Source organism: Rhododendron vialii, chromosome 8a (assembly GCF_030253575.1).
Source record: "Rhododendron vialii isolate Sample 1 chromosome 8a, ASM3025357v1".
Lineage (NCBI taxonomy): Eukaryota > Viridiplantae > Streptophyta > Magnoliopsida > Ericales > Ericaceae > Rhododendron > Rhododendron vialii.
Genome location: NC_080564.1, coordinates 26992613 through 27020527, shown reverse-complemented (window position 1 = coordinate 27020527; position 27915 = coordinate 26992613). Strand labels below are relative to the sequence as shown.

Here is a 27915-nt window from a genome sequence, read left to right as displayed (position 1 = left end):
TTTTGTCCTTATTCAAATTTTTTTCGTATCACTTGGCTTATTATCATTTTTTTGGAAATTATTGCATCCTCACAACAAGAGGAATCGAAAAAGTAAAAATTTTTGACCGAAATTCAATTTTTTTTAATAAAGACGAAAGTAAATCAATAAGCCAATTTTTTCGTCTTTATTCAAAAAAAAATAGATTTCGGTCAAATTTTTTTACTTTTTAGATTCCTCTTGTCGTGAAGATGCAATAATCCCCAAAAAAATGATAATAAGCCAAGTGATACGAAAAAAATTTGAATAAGGACAAAAAATAAGCCACTGTGACTTATTTGTCCGAACGGGACCTAAAATAACCCTTAAAGTAACTCCCAACGGTTAGCCACCGTCACCTTCCCCCCCTCTCTAGTCTCTTCCGCCTGCAATTTGTCTTGTCTCTCTCTCTCTGAGATGATTCTCTCCAATTTAAACAGACTCTCCGCTCACCTGAAAACCGAACAATCTGTTCTCCAACTTCTTCTTCTTCGTCACCATCCATGGCTTCTCCCTTTCCCGCCAATTCTTCAATCATCTTCTTCATCATTACTTTCAGCTTCTGTACATTCTCAGTAACTCGTTCGTCGACCGTCGGAGTCGGGTACATATCGCACCTCCTCGAGATTCAGGACCGAGAGAGAGCTCCTCCTGCGGTCCAGATATCCGCCGCTCGCGGCGCCCTCGATCGGCTCATCCCTTCGCATTCGTCCAGCTTCGAGTTTCGGATCGTATCTAAGGTTTTCTTCGTCTGATGAAACTTGTTCTTCTACTTTCTAATACTCTACTGCATCCGTCAAAAGAAGGACGGGTTTGCAAAACAATAACTTGAAAAAATGTAATTTTGCTTGGTGTTAATTTTGTTTTTATCTCTTAAACTATCCATATTTTAGGGTGCCGCTATTCGCAGCCCTCTATTTACTCCCGTAGCCCACTAAATTTCGGTAAATGATTGTTGAAAATCATAAATAACATTTCAGTAAATTGCTGTTGAAAACAAGATTATATTTCGGTAACTACATGTCGAAAATATGTTCAACTTTCGGTAAACAACTGCCGAACATGCATTTTCGGTAAACATCTGTTGAAAAAAATATTATATTTCGGTAATTGGATGCTGAAAATATATCTCAATTTCGGTAACTAACTGTCGAGTATAATTGAAAATTTTTAACGGGCTATGGGAGTAAATAGAGGGCTGCGAATAGCAGCGCCCATATTTTATCTACTTCGCCCCTAAACTGTGTAAACAATAATTTCGTCCCTCAATTTTCTAATTGCAATCTATTTTGTTCCTAGGTAAAATTTTGTCCAATTTTGGACGAAATAGATTGCCAATAGAAAGAGTTGAGGGGATAAAATTGTTGTTTACGACGAAGTAAAAAAAATATGGAGAGTTTAGGGAAAAAAAGTTAAAAAAAAGAGAAAAGAACCCTTTTGTTTGAAAAAGTTCGAACTCTTTTCCCGAAGAATCAAGGGATAATTTTTTCATAAGTCCATTATAGCACTTTTCAAACCCATCTAATTCACTTCTAAGTTTCATAACCCACTAAATCCCCTACTAATTTTAATCAACTAGTTCTGTTAATTTTCGCCAAAAAAAAAAAAAATGCTTGAATTTTTTAAACAAAGACGTATTGTTTTTAAGTAGTCCTTTTTGCAAACCAGACATTGTTTTAGCAGAGGGTACCCAGAATCCTATGTACCTCTATTCCTATGCATTTTCGGTTGTTGGATCAAATTTTAAACTTTTTATATTCTTCACAAGTTTCGAATTATCCAATGGGCAAAAGCACACCGGAACAAAGGTTGGTACAGAGGATTGAGTGTGGGGGGGGGGGGGGGGGGGGGGGGGGGGGGGGTGGGTTGTGTGTGTGTGGGGGTGTTTGACGGTTTGTGACAGAGGGAGTGTATTGTTATTGGTTGGGATTAATCCTGAGTATGTAGTTTGGGACTCAATTGACAATTTGACTGCGGGAGTGTGATTTTGAGTTTAATTTCTGATTAATATCATATTTTTGAGATTAAGATGTCTATAGAAGCATCTCCGTCCTTGACTCAAACTTTAATTGGAGTAAAAGCTTTATTTGGTATGGGAACTTGGGAAAACCCTAATCTAAGTAAAGTACAAATTTGAGCAAATGGTTAGTTGTGGTATCGCTGTAATTATGAAAGGGAGGAAACAGCCTGGTAAAACTTCGAGTAAAACTCAATTTGATGTGAGTTTAAGTCAAAGACTAGAGTGGGTTTCACTCAGAAAGGACTGTTCTAAGCGCCCACTGTGGTCTTGTTTTCTTTAATTGTTTCTTGAAGGTGATCAACTTCACGTGTTTTAGAAGTGAATTAGGAAGTACCCATTTTAAATCTCATTTAATCAGCAGAATGTTCACTTGAGCATGGAGTCTATAGGTAGTGATGGTATCGAAGTAGTACCTTCAGTTGTAAATGAAGGAATTCCATGAAATCTCTTTTAGGCAATTTTTCTGGGAAGATTTAAGTGGAAATCAGAAGTTATGTTTACTGATTCTGTCTTGATGTCATGACTATTATCTATTTTTGTCAAATTTTTGACGGGATTGAAGGTTACACTTTTTTTTTTTATTGACTTAGGAGCGTTGCGGTGGGGAATCTTGCTTTATCGTTCGCAATTCTCCTTCTCTAAGTAAACACAGCACGCCAGGATCTCCAGAGATTCTGTATGTGGCTGTTCTTCGCTCATTTTATATTGTTGTTCCTTGCAATGCCTATACTAACCATCAGCTTACAGAATTGCGACTAATTAATTCTAGCGTAGATGACAAATCTGATGTGTAGTATAACCCCATATACTGAAATGGGATGTGCCTTTTGAAGTTTTGGCTACTGCCTATGCATCAGTCATTTTGTCTGAGATTTTTGTTTTCCGATCTTGTTTGTGGCTCTTACATATTGATGATTTTCTGACATGGCTAAGATTGTGGCTCTTACATATCGATGATTTTCTTTGATTTTGATCAACCATGCAATTGTCAGCAAATGATATTACGTTCTGGTTAAGAACTGTTTTTTATTACACTGCTTTCTTTGAATAATGAGTTCGGTATACTTAATCACATATTTAATATGTTTGCTAGGATGTGAGATTCAGTTGTGGCAAATCATTAGGGAGGGAGAGAGACCAAAATATAAGCACTTTTCATTATTTGCAGCCATTACGCATTGCTTGCTAGAAACAAATTGTTATTTCTTTTGTCCTTCTTTTTTTTTGGTTGCAAATTCTAGCTAATGATGTCTATGCACATCAATCAGATGTGCCCACTGGGGAAAGTACTTATTGCAGGAAACAATGAACCCCTTTTAACAAGTACTCTAAGTCATGTTTCAGTCCGACTATCCTTCACCGGGTAATGATTAGTTCAATTAATGGCATTGTGGTTCCGGAATAATCATCTAGATTCTAGTGTAAGTGTTTGAGTTCTTAATTTTACTTGTGTTGTACCTTTCTGAAATTGTTGATATTTTTACTTCAAGATGTAGAAGATTCAATGGTTATGGTTTTCGGAATCTTATCATGTACCATTGCAAAACTGAAAATTGGTGTCTTGCGAAACCGCTTGAACTGTAGTTTACCACTCTTATCAGATTGATGTGCCTTAATACTTGTTTCATCTGGTGCAACATATTGCACATGAAAGAAGAAGATTATAACTTTATAACTACGGTAACATGCTCGTTAACCTTTGTTTCAATTATTTTCTAGAATTAGTGGGGTCACTGGAGTAGAGCTTTCAGCTGGTCTGCACTGGTACATAAAGCATTGGTGTGGGGCTCATGTATCATGGGATAAAACTGGTGGGGTACAACTATCTTCAGTACCTAAACCAGCCTCTCTTCCTTGTGTCCAAGATTCTGGCATTTTAATTCAGCGGCCTATTCCTTGGCATTACTACCAGAATGCTGTTACATCAAGCTGTAAGCTTCAATTTCAATTTTTTTATAGTTCTAATGAAATCTTTGGAATTTAGAGCAGTTAAAACCTTTTTTAACGCACATGGATTAAAAATTTTGAGGTCATATTCTGACAACATTCTTCCTTTTTTCATTCATATGCCTGAAGATACATTTGCCTGGTGGGACTGGGAAAGATGGGAGAAGGAGATTGACTGGATGGCTCTACATGGTATCAATCTGCCTCTAGCATTCACAGGGCAAGAGGCTATTTGGCAAAAAGTCTTTCAGGTATAGTTTTATCTCTTGGGCTGTGTTTGGATTGTGTATTCAAAGAGAGATCTCACAAGGGAAAAGAAATGATTGGGAAACCAAAGAAATACATGTAGCTTCTCGTCCTCTTTCTCATTCTTTCTCTCTGTAAACACTTCCACGAATTTATGACTTAATGTACGGGTATTCATCTAATGGAAAGTGAAGCTTCATGTGTTGTAAAAGTTTGTCTTGCTTTAAATTAATGTCCATTAGGAATTAGTGTTTTAATGATGTACTTCATCCTTTAACAGAACTTCAACATTAGCAGCTCAGATTTGAATGATTTCTTTGGAGGCCCTGCCTTTCTTGCATGGGCACGGATGGGAAATCTGCATGGGTGAGCATTTTGTCCTTGGTTTATTGTTTTGTTTTAGTGTGAGTGCATGAATATTTTGACTAGGCGGCAAAGTCTATTTATCACATATTCCACCTTTGTAGCTTGGGCACATCAACTTTATATTCCGTTTTTGGGTTTGTTTTGAGTCTTGCAAATTCATTGGCTCATCTTTTACATTGATCTCTTAGCAAATTCAATTTCAAACCCTTCTGTAAGTGAGACGCTTGTGCATTGGGTAAGATCTCTTCACTTTCTTTTGATAGTGATCAGATCCAGAATAATAAATTCTGTAAAATGGGTGCTTTGGAGATAAGTGTGTACTATTTGACAAAGAATAACAGCGATAAATCTTTATTAACTATGTAGTTGTTCATGAGTAACGGTTGTGTGTACGAAATACTTTACTCCCACTTGCTGAACTCATGTTGTTGCAAATTTCCCCATTAGAGACATTGTACCCTTGCCAAGGACTTTATATTCTAGTGTTGATTAGATTTTCCTTTCGTGTCTCCAGCTTTTTTTTTCTATGTTTTCTATTACTTTCTTACTTTACAATTTACATTTAACATGACGTTTTCTGGATGGGGTGGACCACTACCTCAAACATGGTTAGATCAACAACTAACTCTGCAGAAGAAAATTCTTGCCAGAGTGTTTGAATTTGGGATGACTCCAGGTAATGTTAGCATTCTCATCTGTTCTGTTCCGGTTTCTGGTTAACTTCACGGCTAAACTCTTTTGAGAAGGCATAAAATGTTGTAATCTCATGGAAGTCGGCAAAATAGACGGCATTGTTTCCTTAGGTTATTTGTTGAGATTTCTTGAATCAAGTCTCTTTTGCATGTATGTCCCTGTCTCATGAATTCCATTGTTTTTGTGCTGTTTTATTTCTCCTCACATGGGAGAAGGGTTTGCATGGGAGGGACGGTGCGAAATCTTGACCCAATTTCGTAATTTAAGCCTTTTGGGATAGTTATTGAACATACTATCAGACCATTGGTTCTTGGAGTCTTGGATTGAGATCTCATTTTTTACTTGTTTCGCCATACTTTGTTGTTTTCAGGATAAGCACTATAAAGATGGTATGTACACTAAAAGAGCATCATGGGGATGCTTCTTGTACCATTCTCTCATGCATACATCATTCTGTTCATGCTATGTTTGTCTGTCTCGGACTCTTGGGCATGTAATGGGGGGTCGCACAAGAGGATTTGAGAACTTGATATGCATTGTTTAAACTAATCCTCAGCAAATTAAGTTTTTCCAGATGTTCGAAGCTGTTTAGTTCTGTGCCCTAGGATGCAAAAGTAATGACAACTTCAGATTATTACATGGTAGTCAGTCAGAGGAAACAGAGTCTTTTTACCCCTGAATATAATCTTTGTGCCACTGCTGTGTTCCAGTTCTTCCTGCTTTCGCTGGAAATGTTCCAGCAGCATTGAAGACTATCTTTCCGTCAGCAAGTATAACATGTTTGGCAAGTTGGTGAGTGCTGTCATTTGATAGGTTGACACATTTGACAATAAACTGCATTTTGACATTGTTTTAAGCCACGGATGTTGTACATGTTTCTGATCGCCCTTTAGATAATATGCCTGCAGCATTGACGGATAACTACTCGTTTCCTGCATATTCTTGGTGAAAATAGATGACTACTGTGCGAATGGGAGTAAACATTAGAGGCAGAAAGAACAGTTTTGAATCTTTAACCAAAACCTTTCAGTTTCTTCCTGCCATTTGAGGAGTACAGTTAAAGTCAACTAACCCAATGAAGCCTTTGTCCATACCCTCCACACATCTAACATATCAGAAATTCAGACTTGTAGAAGATAAAATGCGATCTCTTTCAGTTGTCTGATGCCTTACTGCAGCCTCTTATGGTTAATCCAATACTCATATTGCTTTAGGTTTACTGTGGGAGGCGATTCTAGATGGTGTTGCACTTTTCTTCTGGATGCAACTGATCCTTTATTTGTCGAAATTGGAAAAGCATTCGTTCAAGAACAATCAAGGGGTGTGTTTCAGCTTTGTTAATGCTCTCTCTCAGTTTGTTCTTTTAAGGGTTGTCTTGTCATTTAATTCGTTAAGGCTCGATCATTTCTAGCTTTTTGCGATACTTGAATTTACCTCTTGGCAGAATATGGGAGGACTAGCCACATCTACAACTGGTAAGATCTCCTTCACTTATGGACCTTGAAATCATTTTCACTTGCATTTTTTTCTTCTGAAGAGTCCACATAGGCAAAACAAATTATAGGTGGAGCAATGCCCAGTATAGGTCCTAGTGGCCAGAACACTTGTTGGTTAAGCAATGCCTGGTTTTCTTCCTGCAAGTCCGTTTTTTCCTCCTTAGCATTCGTTTCATCTCAGTAGATGCTTAAGTATGTCTTAGAGCATCCTTATTTGAACATATGTCCTACAGCATCACTGTCTTTCTTTGGAAATTTGATCTTGTTCTTGGAGTGGAATTAAAGTATGTGAGACCTGCAAGGAAAAGAAGGGAAAAATATTAATGACAGATGATGAGGAGATGAGAACAAAATATGATGGCCTATCACCTATGGTCTACCTGGTGACCTTGGGAAAAGTTTGGATTCATCCCTTCAATTAAGTTCTACGAGTAGAACTATGGTCCCTGTTGAATCATCGGAAGTGAATGATTGGCATGTCATTGCCAAATTTTCTTTTATATCCTTCCTCTACATGAGCTAATTTTATTGCTGATCCTTTACTTCAATTTTCACATCACATTAGCATTCTTCTTGGATGAGTCTCTCTGCCTGCTTAAAATATTTATCATTGCCAATTACTCTCACTTGGGATTTTTTCCAAGGTTATAAAAAATAACTATTATATGCATTCAATATTTGATAACTCATTAGCCTTCACATCAGGCCAAAAGAATGATGACCAAAAATTAGCTCTGCCAATTTACCCTAGAGTTACAGAAAAAAGAAAAGGAAGTTCTTAAGTTACATTTAGGCTTTGATCTAAGTGAAGACAAAAAATGATTGTAAAAAGCAGGGAGGAGAATGTTAGGAATCCTATAGAAGCCAAAGCCAAGTTCAAAGATAATGAAGGGGTTGAAAATGCTGAGCTTTAAGAAAGCTCAAAAGATGGCACATTCAAATGAATAGAAGAGGCTTTTCAAAATATATAAATATACATATATACTAGCGGATGCCCGTGCCTGAAGGCACGGCTTCAAATCGATGGTCAAAAAATTATTCATTTTCATCCCTCTAACCTCTTTAACACAAAGGCAGAAAAAACTCGACATAGCATCCTTCTTCTCTCATTAATGACTGTGTTCAAATGTCCATGTCTAAATGAAGAATATAATTTGAAGTTTTTATTTTTAATTTTGTTGTTTGTTTTGAGTATTATAGAAAAGAGAATATGAGAGGGTTGGTGATATTGTCATATTGAGCAGAAATTAAGGGGCAAAAATCACTCGCAAATGGAGTTCTTGACAACTACCAACACATTGCTCGATTCAAAACATTTCCTAATTAGGAGCATAATTTAAGATAAGTGGGCCACATTTTTAGACTTTTAGAATCCTCTTTGATCCTATACTTGCAAATGCCGGTTTGTATAGAGAGTCATTTTAACATTACCTTTTCAAAATTGCACACATTAATTTTCTCTTTTATTTGGATAATCAATTAGAATATCTTTTTCCATTTTGTAACAATTCGAAAAGGAAGGGGATATGTTTAGTCTTGTCCCATATCAGGAAAACGTGTAAAATTTAAAAGGAATGTAGAATGAAGAGTAGATATCCCCTTCCTTTGGTTATGTATTGGATTAAAAAACTGTTGGTTATGTAGGGAGGGGGATAAATTTGGACCGTTGATTATGTATTGGATTCAAAAACCGTTCAGCTAGAAATTACCCGTGCCTGAAGGCACGGCGCAACACGTTTTCTAACACGACTAAAAAGAATTATTGTGTGTAGTGTGTATTCAAATTCTGAAAATGGTCCAACTTCGAAAGTTTGAAATCCGAGGAGTGCAATTGTGTTTGGGCCTGAAGGCACTGATCGAAAGTAATGACATAAAATAATGAAAAACTTTCATCCACTTCCAACACTAAAACTGCTTAATCTCAATAATGGATACTAATTACCCAAGGAATCAAAGCAAATGCGAAATTGTTCAAAAAAAATTATATGGAAGAGCGGTTTATATATATACGGGGCGGTTTTGGGGTCACCCAAAGAAACACCTCATAGTTCCCGATCAAATTTTAATGATCCGAGCCACTCAGTGTGATCAGACGTAATTTTAAGGGTATCCGCGAGAAATCAGCAAAAAAAATGACCGGGAAGGGCTTGATCCGAACAGTTTTTTATTGAACGGTTCAAATAAAAACTGCTCAAATCAAGCCTTTTCCGGTCATTTTTTTTGCTAATTTCTCGCGGGCACCTTTAAAATCACATTCTACACACATTGAACGGTTCAGATCATAAAAATTAGATCGGGAACTATGAGATTGAGATTTTGGGTGTTTTTTTAGGTATTTTTTTGGGTGTCCCCTGAACCGTCCCGATATATATATACAGTAAGCTTCTAATAAGGGCGCCCTTACCGTATTACGGTAAGAGCTTCCCCTTTTCTTCTCTTTCCCGACCAAATTTTGATGATCTGAGCCGCTCAATGTGTTCAGAACGTGATTTTAACGGTATCCGCGAGAAATCAGCAAAAAAAATGACCGGAAAGGGCTTGATTTGAACAGTTTTTATTTGAACCGTTAGATAAAATACAAACAAAAACTGCTCGGATCAAGCCCTTTTCGGTCTTTTTTTTTGCTAATTTCTATCGAGTACCCTTAAAATCACGTTCTAAACACATTGAGCGGCTCGGATCATCGCAAATTGGTCGGGAAAGGGACGTCCTTACCGTAATACGGTAAGGGCGCCCTTATTAGAAGTTTTGTGTGTATATATATATATATATACACACACACACACACACACATATATATATATATATATACACACACACACATATCTACTAGTGCTTGCCCGTGCCTACCGCACGACTCACCCCGGTTGGAATTGCCTGTGTCTACGGCACTTGCTAGCTAGTGGCTCAAACATTAGTGTGTAGTATGTGATCCTCTTCTTAATGGCACGAAAGAGAATTACCTATGCTTATGGCACTACCCCAACTATACATTTAAGCTAGCTACAAAGAACTATCAATTTGCTTATGGAATTCTAGTAAATAGCAGGTAAAAAGTTAAAACCAAGCAGCACATCAGTTAGTGCTCTGCATCAAGGAAATTAGAAAAAATCTAAGCACACCAGCCAGTGCTCTGCATTTAACAACATAAGAGCAGATATAAGCACACTAGCCAGAGCTCTGCATTTAACAACATAAAAGCATATATAAGCACACCAACCAGTGCTCTGCATAATAAATATACACGTGGCATGTCCCCCGCCATGTCCGTGTCCCTATTTTTTTATATTAAAATTTTCGTGTTCCCATGTCTGTGTCTGTGTTCGTATCCGTGTCTGTGCATCATGGTATCCAATTAACGTAGGTGGCCTGATCATTTCAGTCAAGTAATTCATATGAACTTCCACCAAAATTGAATCAGCAAAGCTCAACATCAATATATACTAAAGCAATATGTCCACCAACAAATCTTGACAGCAAGAAGTACCTGCGTGTTCTTGATCAGTGATCACACATAAATTTGCACTACTTGTTTGGTCTTTTAGTACAACATTCGTGAGTCTGCTCGCACCAACTGTGAAGTTTGATATGCAAATTGAAACGTTCGAATTCTGCAGTTGGATAAACAGCCTGTTTATGCACACAGACAACAACTTAAATATTGCATTTTTATAACCTGCATACAAAACCGATTATGACAATCGCAAAAAAGTGTACACCAAGGAGCTGTAATTTCAAAGTCTCATAAAATTCGAACTCACAACTGACACGCAAACCTATTCCTAAATTAGACAACTACATCTACATAGCCAACCCAAAAAATTGACATATAGAGGAAGTTTAAAATACCGAAATGGAAGTTAAAAATACCCAAATCAGATAACTACTTCACTGCCTTTTACCCAAATCAGTTTAAAATACCCAAATTTAAACTTCCATTTGGGTAGCATGGCTATTTTAAGCTTTCCTATCATATGACAATCGAAGTAGCATGGCAAAAAAACACATGGTGGGCAACATGTCGTCTGATTATTCCGTGTTAAGGAGTGGGCTACCTCAAAAAGGGAAAAAAAAAAAAAACACATGGTGGGCAACATGCATTTTAACAAACACATGGTGCCATGGTGGGCAACAAAAAATACCTCTAAAGTTCAAGCTGTCCTCCACAGCTGTTGCAGTGTACAGCTCCAATGGCGGCTGCGACCTCCTCTGCCTCTCAAAGGTCAAGCCTTTCCCAGTTGAAAACCCTAAAGCGGTCTCTATGCCCACAATTAAACCACCGACAACGATCGATTTTGAGACCTCTGTCTCTATGCCCGCAATTGAAAAGAAAACATATGGCAATTTTAATTAATTGGGGAGAATGCCGATGTATAAAAAGTGGTAATTTGGTCTCCTTCTTCCACGCCCATGAATAGGAGGATGGAGGTGAGAAGTTGGGGGTTAGGGTTTAGATGAGAAGAAAGACTTCCCAGAGCACGTGAAAGGGAAAGACATGACAGTTGTGTAATTTAGGCAAAAACGATGGGCACTTCAATAGAGTTAGAAGAATGCCTCTCAACCCTTGGATCAACTTGTCTTGTGTGGTCCCCCACACCCTTCTGAATTATTAGGTAGATATAATATGGAATAGCGGTTTATATTTTCCATCCTTTGGATTGGTACATATTTTTTTGGCTAAAAACCAAAATTCATGTTGTAATGTTGCTTCAATTGACATTAGCATATGTACCAATCTTGAGTGAATATGGTATAATATTGCTTCAATTGACGTAATATTGAAGCCGCTCTTCCAACTGAGTGAACATTAGCAACATTAACAACAATTGCTAAATTCGTTGGATTGCTAATGTCAATTGAAGCAACTGATGGTTTAAACCGCTCATCCATATATATATATAAACCGCTCTTCCATATAATTTTTTTTAACAATTTCGCATTTGCTTTGATTCCTTGGGTAATTAGTATCCATTATTGAGATTAAGCAGTTTTAGTGTTGGAGGTGGATGAAAGTTTTTCATTATTTTATGTCAATACTTTGAATTAGTGCCTTCAGGCCTAGACACAATTGCACTCCTCGGATTTCAAACTTTCGAAGTTGGACCATTTTCAGAATTTTAATACACACTATACACAATAATTCTTTTTAGTTGTGTTAAAAAACGTGTTGCACCGTGACTTCAGGCACGGGTAATTTCTAGCTGGGACACCTAATAAGGAGCAACGGTTTTTGAATCCAATACATAACCAACGGTCCAAATTTATCCCCCTCCCTACATAACCAACGGTTTTTTAATCCAATACATAACTAAAGTACGGATGGCAATTACCTTCGATCCGTCCCCGCCTCCGACCTTCCCGCCCCGATCCGAGTGGCTATTCCCCGATCCGATAGGCAAATGGGGCGGGTATGGTATTTGCTTCCCCGCTCTGTTTTAACCCAATCCGAACTTGATTATAGATATTTATATTTTTTTATGTACATGTCTAAATAAATTTCATTGTTTTGATATAATAAGAGCAATATACCAATTAATAAAACACTAATTTATGTCTTTGTTTTTTTATTTCTATTTTTTTTCAACTCTCATCAATCATCAATATCTTGTTTTTTTTCAAAACACTCTGAAAAGAACAAAACTAGTCAAATTATTACGGTGAATGAGGACCCGATTTTCCCCTGACCCCGACACCTCGCCTATTTCCCCCGCTCTGACTCCAATCTGATATAGAACGGGGCGGGTTTGGGGGACGCTAAATCCACCCCGATCTGCCCCATTGCCATCCCTAAACTAAAGGAAGGGGATATCTACCCTTCATTCTACATTCCTTTTAAATTTTACACGTTTTCCTGAAAGGACAAGACTAAACATATCCCCTTCCTTTTTGAATTGTTACAAAATGGAAAAAGATATTCTAATTGATTATCCAAATAAAAGAGAAAATTAATGTGTGCAATTTTGAAAATGTAATGTTAAAATGACTCTCCATACAAATCGGCATTTGCAAGTATAGGATCGAAGAAGATTCTAAAAGACTAAAAATGTTGTCCACTTATCTTAAATTATGCTCCTAATTAGAAAATGTTTTGAATCGAGCAATGTGTTGGTAGTTGTCAAGAACTCCATTTGCGAATGATTTTTGCCCCCCTTAATTTCTGCTCAATATGACTATCACCAACCCTCTCATATTCCCTTTTCTATAATATTCAAACAAACAACAAAATTAAAAATAAAAACTTCAAATTATATTCTTCATTTAGACATGGACGAACACCGTTATTAATGAGAGAAGAAGGATGCTGTGTTGAGTTTTTTCTGCCTTTGTGTTAAAGAGGTTAGAGGGATGAAAATGAATAATTTTTCGACCATCGATTCGAAGCAGGCACGGGCATCCGCTAGAGTGTGTGTGTGTGTATATATATATATATATAATAGGGAAAATAAAAGGGTTGGAAGTAAGAGGAGACTAGTGTTGAAAATATCATATTTTCATGGGGGAAACAAACCAGGTTACTGTGTGAAATCTCAGGATTCATTTCTTCAACATTCTTGAGAGGTCGTGTTTAGGATAGTTTTCTCCCGCTAAAATTTTGCCATTTGAGCCTCTGTGCGGTTGCATACCCAACTTCTCTGTGGCTGCAACTCTCATTCTGTGAAACGAACACTCACTTGCTGGCATGGAAATCCTTCTATGATGTATTTGTCAGAACACCGCCTACAATATTCCTGTTATTCATTCTGAGTTCTAAGTAATAGTAAATCTGCCTGTCAAAACAGTGCTACTAAACCTATTGAATTATGCTAAATGTTAGGTGAATCTTTTGCAGTGATACTTTTGACGAGAACACTCCACCAGTTGATGACCCAGATTACATTTCTTCCTTGGGTGCTGCAATTTACAGGGGAATGCAAAGCGGCGATGAAAACGCTGTTTGGCTAATGCAGGTAAGTAGAAGAAATGCACAATGATTTTAGCCAATTTACTGCCATTTGTTAGTAATACTGGTAATAATCTTCATAATAGATGTAATAAATTGCAAGTTTAGTTACTTGGCCAGAAAAAAGGAACTTCGGTCGGTTTTGCCACTGCTTGAGTATAGCCTTCTTCTCTTTTTTCTTTTTCGTCTTCTAGCCTTGGTTTTTCCATTGCTTTTAATTTTCCCTAATGATTTGACATCCTAAACAATTTATTTGTGTTATGTAGGGATGGCTTTTCTCATATGATCCATTCTGGAAGCCTCCACAAATGAAGGTTATTTCCTCCCCTCATTGTCTTATTCTGTTGCTTACATAACCTATACAAGTACACTCAACATGCATTTCCATTTCTGGATTCACCCATTCATTTGAGTATGGCATTTCAAGTTCAAGTCTGAGACGGAAACCAAGGAAACCAAAGTCAATGAGGACAAAGGTGAAATTTGCTTGATATTCAAGCATCTGATGCTTTCATTGAAATGTGTACACCTTTCCTCATGTAAACTTTTGATCAGCAACAAACTAATCAAGGGAAAGAAATTTTGAAATGCCGAATACAAGTGTCACTTGCATGGCTGATTGGCACGGGGTGGTCCTTTTAGTTACAGGCATAAGTTGAAAGATCCAAGGGTCAACTGTTTAGAATTTTTATAGTAATTGTGTATGTAATCTAATTTTTGATTCTTTCATGTGGCTGCATTCCAGTCTCTTTGTTGTGCATTATCTTATTCTTCTGATTTGAATGAAAAACTTGAATTTCAGGCACTGTTCCCTTGGGAAGATTAGTTGTCCTTGATCTCTTTGCAGAAGTGAAACCTTTATGGCCTACTTCAGATCAGTTCCATGGAATTCCTTACATCTGGCAAGTGATTATCCGTTTTCCTAGTTTTCAATTATATGTAAAAGATCAAAGACCTATTCAGTCAACAATTAACAGTTCTTGGCATGTCTGGACTAGTGTTAGTTCCCATACTCGGTATATAACCTACTTTAATTTTCAAGGCTTCTTTACTTCAAAGTTCAAACATTCCCAGAAGGATACTGGTCTGTCGTTTTCGCACCAAAAATATAATTTATAAAACAGGGAATTAACAATTATCCCGAAGAATAGCAGTTAAGTCCGAGATCGTCCATGGAGAGTAAAAAGCTAAGTTGCAGTAGTTTCAATTAATTTCTAATTTAATTCGAAAAGTAAAGAGAAGTTGGATTTGGATTTGGATTGATTTGATTAAACTAAAACTAAACTAGAAAGCAGATTAAAAGATTTTGAAACAAACAAGAGAAAGGACTAGGGTTTCCAATTCAGTCTCCCTTTGTAACGCAATTATTTCGAAGCCTAGGGTTTACATTCAACATTCAATCAGACCACCGTAGGATAGCAATTCCTATCTATAATTCCCAAAAAGATAATCAAGATTCGTACGCCATATAGGCTATCTCAACATGGCACGGATCGTCTCACTGGATTTAACCAATGGCACGATCCGTCTCACGTCGTATAGTCTATCTCAAAGCCTATCCTGAAATATTAGAAACTATTGTATGACGGTGCTTGAAACCATGGATACAAACATATTCGAATATTGAAAAAATATAAAACTTCATAAAAAGTTATGAATCGATCAAGTCACACAATCAAGTTGAATATAAAACCCTAGAAATCAAACAATTATGCTATTTGGAGAGACCTCCTCGTTACCCTAATCAAGGGATTTAGCCGAGCATAGAGTTAGAATAAATAATCATGAAACAAATAAACTCCATTGAAATAACAGTAAAAGATTAAACCGCAAAGCTTGAATCCTTCTTCTGTCGTGTTGCTTCTTCTGCTGCCACCGTGGTCTCGCTCGTCACAGTTATGCGTTTTCCGTTTTTGCGTGGAAAAGCAATCCCAATGGCAGCCCCCTTTCTCTTTCTGCCGTGGGAAATAGGATCCAGATGGCAGCCACCGTTCTCGGTTTTGCCTTAGGAAAAATAAGATATCCCTTAAACCCTATATATCCTCCTTTTATATTGTAGCCCCGTAGTCGGTTCCCCACCATAGGTAGCTAGCCCCGTTCTTCTCTACTGATTTGTAATCAAGTGGGTCCAATTCCATAGTAGCTTAGGAATTTTATACAGTGCTTCACTTCTTCAAATATCGAATATAAACTTGGTCTCTTTTCTTAATTAATTCGATTGGCGCCGGTAAAATTCTCAATTTAGCTCCGATTGTTATCCAACGGCTTTGTGGAAACTGAAACAAGGAAAACGAATATCAAACTCTAAATAATATAATAAACGGACATAACAAGAGCAAATTAAGGGGCGTAAATAGGCACATTTACGCACCTATCAGATACCTTTTCGCCTATATTTCCAGAAAACCATCAACAATGTTATCGCTCTTTACAGTTCTTAATTTAGGATGCTTTATTTCTTAGCACTTGCAATTGTTTGTGACCAGTTGGGTACACCAGGATTTTCAAATCCGAACCCAGCTGCCATAATTCTTGAACACTGCAAACCTGCCAGAGTTCAAATGATAAGTGGGGCCTGCTGCCGAAGGTGTATCAACAAATAGCCACTATTAAATAAGCTTGGTTCACTAGCGACCAAGAACTCGTGTTTTCCCTCTTTCATGTTCTTCCTCCATATTGCATTTCTTATATTCGTGGACTACTGCTTACAGGTGTATGCTGCACAATTTTGCGGGGAACTCTGAGATGTACGGGGTTTTAGATGCTGTAGGATCTGGACCTGTTGAAGCTTGAATGAGTAAAAACTCAACAATGGCAAGTCTCTACTCTGTTGCCTGTAGCTCCAGATTTTCTTTACTATGCATTGCTAATATCATGTGGCAGAGCCAAATATAGAAGTGAAATCTCTGTCAAACAGCATTATAGTGGCACTTGATTCTAAAGGCAAAACCCTTTTAGTCACTGGACATGCTTCTGTGGTTTAGTTTTAACTTTTAAGCTAAACATCAAGCGAGCAGGGTACCTTGATCCTTGTTCATATGCTTAGCAACTTACGACAAACATGACAGTATCAATAAAATCCCCACTCGATGTGGGTATGGGCAAGGGAGGATTGGAGACAGACCTAACTTTTGGCAATATATGCACAAAGAGGCTGCTGTCAGGAAGTTTTGCCACTGAAATAGCAGCCCCCCTATACCTTGAAAGATCGAGGAACTTATCAAGTCCTAATAGTCTCTTGCTCGTGATGAATCTGACAAAGGTTAAAAGTGTAATCTATGTGCACGAAGTCGACATGACAGGTTAATTGTCACCACAACCTTGAGTACAGGTCTAGTTTCTTGGATGCTATCAATGGTTTATGAAAGCAAATGGCTATCGCTTGTCAATCCTACATTCCAACGTAGTATTCTGTCTTCTTTGCGATTTTTATAAATGCTCATTTGATGCTATGTCCCTATCATTGTCTATGTTGACACTGTTATCATGCTGAAATGGAAATATTCAGATTTATTTGCATGTAAACAGATAAGCAATTTTCTTCGTTTTTTTCCTTTTCTTTTTCTGTTGGTCTTTAGAGTTTTAAGTTAGACAGAAAAACTAAATAGATTGGACCAGGTAAATCAGCAATTATTTGTGAGTATAGATCTCCTTGGTCACCCTTTCCTCACTCGAAGAACATTTTGGTGGAGCTAAGTTTCCAATCTTGCACTCAACTATCTTATGTCTCCTTACCTTCGAAACAGAATAAATTGTTCAATGCTGCCCTTTTTCCTCTACTACTTTATACTTTCACTCGATTTATGTACCTCACCCTACATTTTCACTTGTCGAAGGTTGGTGTTGGAATGTCGATGGAGGGTATTGAACAGAATCCCGTTGCTTATGATCTGATGGCTGAAATGGCTTTTCAACATGACGCAGTTGATGTGAAGGTAATGCTATGTTTCTTTATGCCCCAAAGTATTGGATATGTTGTGCCTACTTACTCTGCATTGAAAGATTTTGGTAATTCAGAAGGTAAGTGATACTTCCGAGGGTTAATCAAGGGAAAACCTCCTTTTGGGCTGGAATATGTTACAACCGTTATCAAATGAACTTCACTGGTAATTAGCCCCTTGTCACTGATACTGTAGAAACATAATCAGTCAACCCTCTAAACCTAGAACCCGTTATTTTCCTGTCCTTGAATCCCCCTTAATCAATGTGTCCGGATATCTACTCAGGTGCACCATTTTGTTCTTACAGATGTGGATTGATACCTATTCAAGCAGACGGTATGGGAGATATGTTTCATCAATGCAAGATGCCTGGAGTATACTATATCACACAGTTTACAATTGTACAGATGGTGCTTATCTAAGTAATCATAATTGGTAAATTCTTTATCTCTACGAAAAGTAAGCAAGGCTTTCTTCTTAATACTCCTAAAAATGATTGATAACGTTGTATTTGACACATTGGGCAAGCGAGCTTGAATGGAGTAGTTTATTTTCTACTGATGCAACTCTATAATTCCAGTACCGATTTCTCTTGACACATGTTGCTTTTAAACTTCAGCAGATTGTGTCAAGTTTATGGTATGTTGATGCATGCGACGTGTATTATCACTACTCTGCATAATGAACAGAAATCCAGCATTTCTTATTTATCGTGATTTGAATATGCAGATATTCCACATCATTAACGTCTAGGCAACTATTAATGACAACAGAACCAAGTTATTAATGGAAAAGACAAAATCAATAATAGGACCGGGGAATCGATATTGACCAGTGTTATCAAGTTGGTTGTGTTTCTTACCTCATGCAAAATTATTTCTTACCGAGTTGTCTTGCTGGAAGCAAGTTGCAGCAGCATCCACCAATCCTTCGATGAGACCAATACAGGAACTATAGCTAGTTGGGTTTTCATCTTGATTGTGTGCCTCTATGCCGATTCCAAATAGTGTAAATCCATTCAGTTGACTGATCCCCAAGCACATCAGCTTGAGTTGATATATATCAATTTTGGAACAGGATAAGAACAGGGATGTAATTGTAGCATTCCCAGACATTGATCCAACCCTCATTTCTTTACCAAAAGTTTTCATACGGCAAAGATATGATGGCAACATAAAACCAATATCCGGGAGGGCTTTCCTAGAAGAAACAATGGATGGTTCCTATGATCAACCTCATTTGTGGTATTCAACTTCGGAAGTGGTGCGTGCATTAGAACGCTTCATAAAAAGTGGAGATGAAGTATCAGGAAGTGACACTTACAGGTTAGTTTCCACAGGCTCACATTGCCTAAACATTCTGTAAGTGGATCCTTTGTTTCATTGACTTTCGTGATTCTTGAAATTCTACCAGTCACTTCTATTCTGTCCATTTCTTCATTGGTCTCCATAAGCATTTTGTCGTCGTAAATTCATGTCAACCTTGTATATTGTGCAATCTCAGGTATGACCTTGTTGACCTAACAAGACAAGCTTTGGCCAAATATGCGAACGAATTATTCTTGATGATCATAGAAGCTTATCGATTAGGTGATGTACGTGGAGTTGCTCACCAGAGCCAAAAGTTTATAGAGCTCGTTGAAGATATGAACACACTTTTAGCTTGTCATGAAGGTTTTCTTTTAGGACCTTGGTTAGAGAGCGCAAAGCAACTTGCTCAAAATGAAGAGCAGAAAAAACAAGTGAGAAACTCTTTCCCTTGGTAACTTGTTGAATTTGATTGACCTGCTGAATACTTGAACTAACGGTGATCCAATTTTTCAGTATGAATGGAATGCAAGAACTCAGATAACTATGTGGTTTGACAACACGGAGGAGGAAGCAAGTCTGCTCCGTGACTATGGTAAGCCTTAATTCTCTTAGCAATGTTTCATTGAGGTCCAGATTGGATAGTAAATGCATTGGGCACCACAGTTAGACATCATAGTACCGGAGGAGTGATAATGTTGTTGATCCTGTTTTCTTGGATTTAATGTGACTACATATCCCTGGGGACTTCATATCCTATCACTAATAGCCAGACCTATAAAACAGAGACTCGTTATTTTTACCAGGATTATACCACAGCTCAACCTGTAGTATTTCGTATCAGATTGCTTTTGGTGTCAAATTAAACAAAATTCCATGACCCGTCAATCAATAGGAAATGTAGCAAAGCACTTCTTTTTTTTTTGAACACGTAGCAAAGCACTTTATATCCTCATTTGTCAGAGTTTCGATTGTGAGAACGGTATAGATGATATGATGCACCTGCATGCTTATTGCAGCATATATTCTAGTGATTATCCCATTTTCTCTTTTTGATCTAGGTAACAAGTATTGGAGTGGGCTTCTAAAAGACTACTATGGCCCCCGAGCTGCTATTTATTTCAAATATCTGATGGAGAGTTTGGAAAAGGGCGATGGTTTTCGTCTTAAGGATTGGAGGAGGGAATGGGTCAAGCTCACTAATGATTGGCAAAGCAGCCGGAATCTATATCCAGTCGAATCCATTGGAGATGCTCTCAACACGTCCAAGTGGCTGTACAGTAAATACTTGCTGTATCCGGACACCTATTGATGATCAGTACATGAAGTTGATTTTCTGCATTAGGAGTGTTTTTTATTTTGATTTTTTGAGAAAAAAATGTCATTTTTTTCAGAGTAAGAATCACAGTAAAACATACCTTCCGTTCTATCATTGATCTCTCTTTGTTTGTCTCGTTTGGTTTTGTTGTTGTAGTGATCGATTACAAAATATTTGTACAGTAGTTTTTTGTTGTAGTGATCGATTACAAAATATTTCAACTATGAGTCACTCCATTCTACGCATATGACTCCTCTATCTGTCTATTTGAAATTGTTTTCGTTTTACATTTTCTTTTTCGAAACACAGAGAACTTTTTGTGGCTTACTATTCGTGAAAATTTTCACAAACTTACATTTTGTGAAAAAACTTCTCGTTTATCCGGTGAACATATTTTATAGGAGGGCTACTTTTTGGGGGGAACAAAAAAACATAGCTGTCCTTGTGAATTATTTGAATTTTAGGGTTATTGATATTCTTGGTTACTCTTGTCCAGGACTCAAGGGACACTTTAAGATAACAATGTTTTGAAAAATACCCATACTACAAGTAAATTGGTTAAGAAAACCTAGAGCCAAATGCAGAGCGATAGAATCTACGTATCCGTCAATACTTTTATGGCAAAACGTTCATGACATACAATAAACTCTCATTTTCTTCTTTTAACTCCAAGGGATAGTGCAGTTGGTTGATCAGACAAGACGGAGGGAGGGACTTGCCACCCTGAGATTCTAGGTTCGACTCCTTTGCACTGCGAAAAATCCTTAGGGCCACTCCATGCGTAAAAAAACCAAAGGGAATTAGCAAAGTCTGGTGGGGGGCTGGAGAGATTAGTCGTGTGGTACGCACAAGCTGGCTCGGGGACCACTCTTCATTTACCAAATAAAAAAACTCTCATTTTCTTCAAAACAAAGTAGAAATCACACGAAATTTATGTCAGACACTTATATTCATTTTTTCCCCCCGTTGGTTCTCTCTTAATAAAAAGAATCTTTCAAACTTTACCTCACGTTAAACTTTCTCCATTCATAAAAATTTACTATCTCATCATCATTTAATAATAAACGTTAATTCGTAAACGAGGTAACAATCATTAAACAACACACATAGGAGTACAAAATAAATTACTCCTAAATAACCATGCTCCTGCACATAGGACGAGTAGAGTGAAGTGTTTTGGCTCAATTTGGGAGCTATCTGAAGCTGAAGCTGTCTAGAATTGTTTGAAGTTTTTCTGAACTGTCTGAAATTGCCTGAAGTCAGTCCTCGCTCTCGAAATTTTCTGCTCGGGTGACTCTCAATCCCGTCCGGGCTGTTGGGCATAGAACAAATCAGTAGTTAAGCTATTTTTAGGGTTTTTAGCTGATGGTATTGCATTCACAACAACTTTATGAATGCAGTTTTTTCTGAGACAAGAGAGGAACTCTAAGAGATCTCATCTGTAGCCCTTTGGGCATATGTTTTCTGTCATATAGTAAAACCATCGATCATTGGCTGCCTGTAGAGTAGGTATTTGTTATAGAACCACATATATCTCTTTATTCTTTGTGACTGCTTGTTCTCTCTCTCTCTCTCTCCTATGATTTGTTTGTTCAATTATATAGTAATAATCACGTCTGTTTTTTGTGTTTGTTAACACTTTCGCACAACGTAGAGTGCTTGTAACTAACCAATTAACTAAGGGGTCATGTCCCGTCAAGTTTCTTTCAACCAGTCAGGTTCAGTTTGGACCATTTGTCGGCCATTCCCGAGCTTACAACAATAATCGGAACATTGACCACGCCAAATCACGTTGATCGAATATCGTTTGATATGATTTCGAAATGCATTAAGTTTGTAAGTAAAAAAGTGTGCAACACTGAATTGCAACCTATTTGACACAAATACCTGAAGATGAATACATTTCTATATCATATCAAACAATGTTCGATCAACGTGATTTTTGACATAGTCAATATTTTTTACGAGCTCTAAAATTAAATGGTTTCAATTATTATTGTAAGTCCGGAAAGAACCCACAAATAGTCGACTGGGCAGGTTTGAATACAAGACTGGACCGGATCCTCTCCCATTAACTAAACCAAGAGGGAGGATGATTCATGAAGGTTCGAGAAGCAACTGCGGAACCCCACCGTGGGCCCGCGACCTTCTTCTGCCTTTTGCGAAGTAAACGCGTATATATTCGTCGTGCTTCTGGATAGCCAAAAAGTCCGCAATGGAATACAGAGCACCCAAACAAACTTTCTTCTCCATCCAGATTAAAACTCCACGCGTTGAAGTTTTTGAAGTATTTTTATTGACTTTTCTGCATATTCTCATTCCAAACCGGCCAAATAAAGAAAAACTATAAATCCGGGCTAGCTAGCTAATGTGCATTTTGATTAATCTTGGAGATCAATTTCACTGTTTACTTGCAGTGCTCCCAATTAAAGTTAGAAAAAAATTCTGTATGGACGGACTCCGAATAAATTGAAAGCATCTAATTAAAAAGCTTTGAACTTGAAACTCTGAGAACGAGTAAAGCGAAGTGTGACCACTCGCCGCCGGCCGCGTCTACTTACATGCACCTTAATTAATCTTGAGGGATTAATTTCACCGCTTACTTGCGTTGCTCCCATTTAAAATTAGAGAAAAATTTTGTATAGATTGACTCCAAATAAATTATTAACAACATGCATCTAAGAAGTTCTTAAAACTCTAAGAATGAGTAAACCCTTAAAGTCCCGTCTATCCCTAGGTGTGACCACTTACCAAACCTACGAGTTGAAAAACTGTTCTCTTGTCCCTGGCTGGCTTCAGCCTGTATATAAATACATCCCACCATGGCCCAATCCCATATCTATCTCTCACCTTCAAAAAAAAAATCCTTCAATCCTCTTCCCACCTCTCTCTCTCTCTCTCTCTCTCTCTCTCTCTCTCTAACCTGGTGTAACATAAGGAAATGGAAGCAACCAGCAGCTCATACGAATTCCCAGCCGAGACCGGTTACAATTACAACGGCGGTAGTAGCGATGCGTCTGCGGCCAGGGCCAAGCACGGGAACAACAAGGTGGGTGAAGGACTAGCCAGGACCAAAGCTGTGGCCTCGACTGGGGTTAAGAAGGTCAAGGAAGGCACTTCCACTGCCATCCACTGGATCAAAGACAAGTGCCACCACAAGCCCACCAGTACCACAGCCACCCCTGCTCCTATCTTTTCTTCTTCTTAACTTAACAGCCTAGCAGGGGTTCCATATATATATGTATATTCAATAATGAGATGTATTTCTCTGTCTTCCGTCGAGTTTCCTTCGCTCACTTTTTCTGTGTAATAATTCCTTTGTTTTTTGTATGATCATTTTTTTTTTTTTTTTGTCTGTGATTTTTTCTTTGGGAGGCGTACTTTGAAGTAGATTAGTGATTTTTTATAACGTGAGATGTAATCGACTTTCGCTTTTGCTTGCAGTTAGTATCTTATTTGTGTCTCATTTTCCTTTTGTACCATGTTTTTTTTTATTTTTATCAGTCCTTTTGTACCATGTTCTAAGACTCTTTTTGCGACTTAGGCCCCGTTCCGGAAACCTTCTTAAAAAATAAGTACTTATTTTGCCACTTCTCATTTAAAAATAAGAAGGGTCATTCCACAAAATCCAAATAAAAAGTTCATTTCACATTTTCAAACTCAAAAATCATGTAAATGAAAAAAAAAAAATCAATTTTTTTTGCACCGTATTAAAGATCTCAATAAGATCTATCAAACAAGATCCATAGTGATAGGAAAATTATTTGCGTAAACACATGATTTTTGAGTTTGAAGTTGCCTTATACAAAAAATAAGACTGTTGCTATGATAATGGGCGCCGGCGGAGGGAAATCGTACCCGCGGCTGCGCCGGGCCGTCTCCAGCCACCGGACGGCCGATCCGAGCCGTCCAAAAATTCTAAAAAAAAAAACCGAGGGGGCCTTCGCGGGAATCAACGGCATCCGAGGCGTGTAGGGTGCTTGATCCGAGCACCCATTTTCCGTGTATATGTGATGATCATATATACACGAAAAAGGGGTGCTCGGATCAAGCACCCTACACACCTCGGATGCCGTTGATTCCCGCAATGGCCTCTCGGTTTTTTTTTATAGAATTTTTGAACGGCTCGGATCGGCCGTCCGGTGGCCAGAGATGGCCCGGCGCGGCCGCTGATATGATTTTCCTCTCCGGCGCCCATTGGTTCCTATATAATTCTGAAAAATAAGCACCTCCTTCTTATTTTTTTGGGGAACAAGCCTTCTTATCCAACAAAAAATAAGTTCTTATTGGATTGTGGAACACAGCCTTAGAAAAAGTTGAAGGAAAAGAAAGGAGGGTAAATTTCATTGATCTGCCTAAGGTTTTTGAAATGACACTGTCCTCCTTTGTTTTTTAAACTATTAATGAGATGAGATTTAAATCACTTCGACCGGCGGTGGAAATGGTGGTTTTCCACCACCGCCGTTGTGGGCTCCATCGTCCGTTTATTAATGATCCAAAACGCGCGTTCATCTTATAGGGCCCAAAGCGCAATATATTTTTTCAGCAAATTAGCTTTATTGGACATATATATCAAATTTTGAATTTTGGTTTGTAAAATGAATAGTCATTGACAGTTTAACTTGACAGTATTATACTGTCTAATTTAAAAATTAATATTCAACTTTTGCTAGATCTATCGGTGTCCGGTCAAGCTGGTTTTTTTGCATGAGTTTGTGTCTCTATGGACCATGAGTTTATGTCTCTGTGGACTATGCAAGATAAACGGTGCGGATTATAACAATAAATGTGAGGTGGGGCTCACAACGGCAGTGGTGGAAAACTCACCATTTTCACCGCCGGTGAAAAAAATTTAATCAATCAATAATGAGATTCCCCTCATGTTAGATATCACACAAATGTTTTAAATATCATAACAAATGACTGAAATACCCTCTAAATCTTGTGCATAGTTTGAACTTCGAACTTTGTGATTTTCTCTCCTATAACTAAATTTTGGTGAAAGTACATAAACACCCCTTCAACTATCATTCATTCTCGTAAACACCCCCTCACATTTAAAAGCACTCATGGAGACCCCCTCAACTACTCCCGTTACTCATGTGACACCCTTCCGTCTCAGAATCGTTAGCTGGATGACCACATGGCAGTCACATGAGCCTTTTTGGACATAAATGCCCTTCTTCAGTACTATATCCATCTGTTTCCCAAAGAAACCCAGTGATTCTTTCTCCTTTCTCTCTCTAGGTGACTCTCTCTCTCTCTCTCTCTCTCTCTCTCTCTCTCTCCAACCATGGCATCTGTCAACAGCAGCAACAATTGTCGCCATTGCCGTAGCAACAATACCAACACCCACAGCAACAGCAACAGCCAAACCCAGAACTGGGGTGATGCTTACTGCGGTTGTGGAGAAAAAGCCCCCTTGAGGACTTCAAAAACATATGCCAACCCCGGAAGGAGATTCTTGGGCTGTGTGAACTATGAGATGGGTTAATGTATACAATAAAAAAAAAATCTGAATTCGTTACCCTAATTTCATTTTTTCTAAAATCTTTGCCCTAATTTCTAGTTTTATAATGGGTTGTAGGAGAAGAATGCATGCAATTTTTTGCATATGGGTTGATCCTCCTACTTATCCTAGAGGACTAGAGTATGGTAGAAAATTGCAGAACAATGTCAAAGACCTGCAGGAGAAGGAAGAGGATCTGAAGAGGTTGAATGAATTTGCAAAAATGGACAAAGAAAAGATGATGAAGAAGATAGACAAGCTGTGGAGAATGAACCATGAATTAAAGAAGAAAAATGAAATGATGTGGAAATGCAATGTATTTTGTATGGTAGTCATAGGCTTACTCTTGGTAGTTTGGTTGGCTAATTGGAAATCCACCTCTAGGAGGATGTTGTACCTGCCATGAACTTTTGGTAATGCATTGTACTTTTGTACACTAATGCAATGCAATGCAATGAAATATGTAGTTTGTGTTTCAATGAGCATGTGTTCCTATAATGTTGCACAAAGGCAGCAAAAAAATAAGCCTTCCACAAAGGCATTACCAGAATAAACATTTCATTACCATCAATGGCTTACAAAACAGTCACTAGCCATACCAAAATAAGCCTTACACAAAGGTATTACAAAAACACAAGTCATAATGTTTGCACAAAGGCAATACAAAAAGCCTTCCACAAAGGCATTACCAGAATAAAGTATTATGCTTTACACAAAGGCATTGCCAAAATAAAGTACTTGATTTTGAGGCATTACAAAAAGCCTTTAGCCATTCAAAAGGCATTACAAAAAGACATTGGTCATTCAAAAGGCATTACAAAAAAACAATCTATCTACTTCAGTCACTTACATGTCATTTTGAGGCTTGAGAGGAAATAGTAGTCACAACTTTTCCATTCCTAATGAGGCGAGGTCCTGGTTCAAACTTTGATAGTGAAGTACTTGATTGTTGACCGGAAAACCAACCTTTACCAACTTTTTTCAATCTCTTGGAACCCTAACAAAATACACACACAAGTACCACATAAGTCATAGGCATTAGTATAGTAATTTGAAGGTGACTCTTGTACAAAATTAAGTAAAGTAATTGGAAGCATAACAATCATACACACCTGGTTCTGTTGTGGTTGGTCAACTCCTTTCCTTTTACCACTTGCCACAGAACCACCTATTGCCATAGAACCACTTGGCACAGTTCCTCTGCCATTGCCCTTGTCAACTGCCACAGTCTCAGTTCCTCTTCCCCTTCCCCTTCCCATTCTCCTTCCTTTACCAACAATCCCCCTTCCTCTGCCAACAGACCCACTTTCACTTTCTTTTGGCTTACCAGCTGGTGGCACACCACCTTCAAACCTAGCATTCTGTTTTCCATAGTACTTGCCTTTATGTTTAACCCAACTTGTGGTGTTTGTGTCCAAATTGCCCACATAGTAGTACTATGCTTCCTGGTCTTGAAAGGATTATTGGGCTCATCCTCTCCTTTTCGCCTAGCCTTCTTTGGCCTCCCAATTGGCACTCTTAAAAGTGGAGGCATTATTGGATCACATTCAGTTTGTGGCCACAAGCTTTTATCTGGTATTGGTTTGATCCTATTTCTGTAAGTCCTAACAAATGTATCAGTTGTGTAAGCCTCATTGACATAATCTTCAGGCTGTGCCTTGTGAGCAATGATGGCTGCACATCCATGACTGCAAGGAATTTTAGTTAGATCTCACCTTCTACAAGTGCAGGTGTGCTCCCTATATCAATCACAAAGGTTTTGTCCACACTAGTCACCTCAAATAATGCCCCTCCTGAGTAAATCACATTTAGTGTTCTTGCATTCACCTTTTTCCTCTCAACACTCTTCCTTATATTTGGGCACAACCTTCCCTTGAACTTCTTACTATATTCAAGTCTTTCCATGTACCTTACCATCAGTTGTCTCCTAATTGACTCTACTAGTGTGAGTATGGCCGGGCATCTCCCTTGCTTTTTTTATCCAAGTATTGAACCATCATTCATGTTGTTATCCATTCTGTTAACCTTGGACCTATAGTGGTAGTAGGCTCTAGCCCAAACCTCTTTTTCCTCCTCAAGCAGCCACTCATGTGCCTTTTTATCAACACTATATA

The 27915-nt window shown here is 38.0% G+C and overlaps 1 pseudogene; it reads left to right on the top strand.

Annotated features, from left to right (window-relative positions):
* Positions 1–375: 375 nt before the first annotated feature.
* On the top strand, positions 376–20519 carry LOC131298114 (alpha-N-acetylglucosaminidase-like; annotated as a pseudogene).
* The last annotated feature ends 7396 nt before the right edge of the window (positions 20520–27915 follow it).